Consider the following 3,446-nt stretch of genomic DNA (forward strand, 5'->3'; position numbering starts at 1 on the left):
CAACCACCCCCCCCCCCCCCCCCCCCCACGCCACTATCTTAATTCCTACTCCTTTCTCCAAAGGAAACCTCAGCTAACCTTTTATATTTTGGTGGAGGATGGTATACTAATATAACAGATGTGCTTCAGAACAAAGAATTAGAGACGAAAGAGAGGAGACTGGGTGTTAGGGTCAATTTAATTACATTACAGAAGTGTAAGTAAATTGTCTTAATGCAAGACATTGATGTCTCAGTTTTCTCATCTGCAAAATAAGTAGGTTAAACCAGCAATTTTCAACCTTTTTCATCTCATGGTACACATAAACTAATTACTAAAATTCTGCAGCACACCAAAAAATATATATTTGCCAATCTGACAAAAAAAATAGGTATAATTTTGATTCATTCACACTGGACAGCTATTGTGTCGGCTGTTATCATTTATTTCTTAAAAATTCTTGCAGCACACCAGTGTGCAACACACTAGTTGAAAATTGCTGGGTTAGACCAATTAACCACTCTAGTACCTTACAACTTGAAAAAAAAACTCTCATTCTTTGCTTTGCTTGTGACCTTGAACATTCTCCTGGAAGTCAGAGGTCATATTATCTTTCCTTTTTTTTTCTCTCTCTCTCTAAGAAATTTCCAAATGAAAAGTAATTCCAAAGGCAGTGGAATTTTGCATTCTCTAGAAGTAATATACAAGATATGTGAGCCACTCTATGCTCTTTCATTCTAAGGCCAGTTCAGCTGGTTAAAATATAAATCTAATGCCTTTTAAAATGGATGAGAGCTTTGGTGTTTGAACTAAATTTAGCATTTGAGGGAATTAGATGCTTCTGTTTGTTAACTTTTGCTGAGTAAATAGCAGATAAGAGAAGCTCCCTTGACAGCCCTCTGTCCATTTAATACACTTAGGGATCCTTCGGTAAATGGCAAGTAAGTATCTGACCAGTAAGAGTTATTCTTAATTCTGTCTCCATAATATATCAAGTTTGAATTTTTTCCAAAGAATCTAATTTATTTGGCAGATGCTGATAGAACAGGTGAAGCCATTTTAAAGGTCCAACTATATTTTCGTTTTTAATATCAATAAAATGTTTGCCAAAATACATCTTTTTAGTAAAATTATCTGCATTCTCATCCCAGCTTTTTGATATTCAAAAGCCTCAACCACATTTTATGAAAAATGTTAAAGAAAATTTAAATCTATAAATACGAAATTTTAGTTCTTTGATACACATTCTACTGTATCCAACCATTAACTATCAAGGAGGTAAAATTTTGTTCTAGTTTGCTATTAAAATCTTACTGATTAAATAGAAATAAGAAAGAAACAGGGAAATTCCTTAAGTTTCTCCAGCCTCAGTGTCAGCTTCACATTATACTTAAATAATTCTTCTACCAACCCCGCTGAAAATATTTAGAGAAATTACAATAAAGTACAAAAATATTTTATTTTAGGGATCAAAGTAAACAAAGGGTAGGGGAGATGAGAATTTGTCTTTAAAAGGTTCTATTATTTCTTCCTCTCTTGCCTTCCCATCACCAGTTACTTTGAGGAGAAGATAAGTTGGTTTTTTTCCTAAGTATGTCTTAAAAACAATACTATATCCTATATTATTACTTATTGAAAAAATTGTTACTCCTTAGATATTCTCTGTGAACATTTTTGCAGCTTATCAAACATTAATCACTAAATATCTCAAATTGTAATGAGTTTTTACTTCAGTTTACTTCAGCAAAGATAATTCGGTTTGTGAGGAAAACCTTGCTATTTCTAATACATTATATTCCAGCTTGTATTTTCTTTTTAGATTAGCAATACCTTATTAGTAAAATCCACAATTTATTTCTTTTTAGAAAGAAGAAAATATTAACCCATCTGCAGTTGGCATTCATAGATTTTAGTTCAATGTCCATAGAGATTGTGTTAAAATGATACATTTATATTAAATACAAATGAGCTTTCTAGTTTTCTTTCGCTCTTTCAATTTTTTCCTTAGGTATAAGCAGACATTTTTACATTTGACTAAAAAAGTATTTAAACTAATTTATTTAAGCTTGATCTCTAAAATTTTAACCTGATCTCAACCAATGAGATTTCAAAAACATAGGAATTGCATTTCAGACTGGTGCAATGTACTAGTTTGAAAGGCTTTATATTTTTCTATTAACAAGGAAAAGAGTTGAATTTACTCAAGATGATATCAAATAACAAATTCTACAGTTTAAAATTTTTATTTTCAGTGATATTTTTCCCTCAGAAGTTAATTCTAAACAGGTTGGGGTAAGAAATGTAAATAAAGTCAAAGTACTGAATATAAATGACTTTATGCTTCCTGAAAGAAAGATATTCTGAAAATTCGAAAGATCTGAATCAAATTACTCAACTTTTTTGAATTTGAAAGAAATTGTGTAATACTCATGATTTGGATTACTGAGTTCTCAGAGTAAACAAAATGAGATTGATAGAGTAATATACAGGCCGTATTATAGTGAAGACCATATATGTGAACTGCCTTGTTTAATGTTTCTGTACTTCAGAACAACCTTTGTGTCTATGAAGATGATCATGGAGGAAAATGATTTCTTAAAACTAAAATTTTAGAAGAGTCCTGTAATCATGGCAATTAAGTGGAAACTGAAAGAAAACTGTAGAATACTTAATGTCATCGTATGTTTCTTTAATTGGGCATAGAGTGTTGTAAACAACATTCTTTTGGAATATGGATTTTAAAAAATATCCAAAGTTTATCTGGTTAGATTGCAGGACTTCCCAGCAGAACAAGTCAATGTAAATTTTGTAGTTGTTGCCTATTTTATACCTTCTGTTGTATTTTGTTTAAATGAGAACCTTTTTAAAAATATATGATTGAATTTTTACTTCTTAGATTATTGGTTTTAGTGTGGAATTCTTTTTTTAAACACTTTGATATGTAAGTTAGTGTAAATTAATACTTTATAACACTATTAGGCTTTATTTTTTTATGGAACATGATTTAAAAATTTTTGAAGTGTTAATTTAGCAGTACTTTAAAACTCTTCATTATGTGCCAATACTGACAAGAAAACTTTTTTTAATGTATTGAATTCACTATGACATGCAATAAATTCTATTTTAAAATAAAATTTGAATTTGTTTATTTTAAATGGTGAAAAATAATTGAAAAATGAACTAGATCACGTTCACATAGTATACAAATGGTAATAATCATGTATAAAATTGTGTGGTTATTTAAGTCTGACAAATTATCCATAAAACCTTGATTCCATAAGTGTCATACTGGAAATTTATATTGATACCTAATAGCCATTCATAAATATTTATTGACCCTAGCTGGTTTGGCTCAGTGGATAGAGCGTTGGCCTGCAGACTGAAGGGTCCCAGGTTCGATTCTGGTCAAGGGTACATGCCTAGGTTGTGGGCTCGATCCCCCGTAGGGGGCATGCGGAAGGCAGCCA

Source organism: Myotis brandtii, unplaced genomic scaffold (genome assembly GCF_000412655.1).
Source record: "Myotis brandtii unplaced genomic scaffold, ASM41265v1 scaffold182, whole genome shotgun sequence".
Classification (NCBI taxonomy): Eukaryota; Metazoa; Chordata; class Mammalia; order Chiroptera; family Vespertilionidae; genus Myotis; species Myotis brandtii.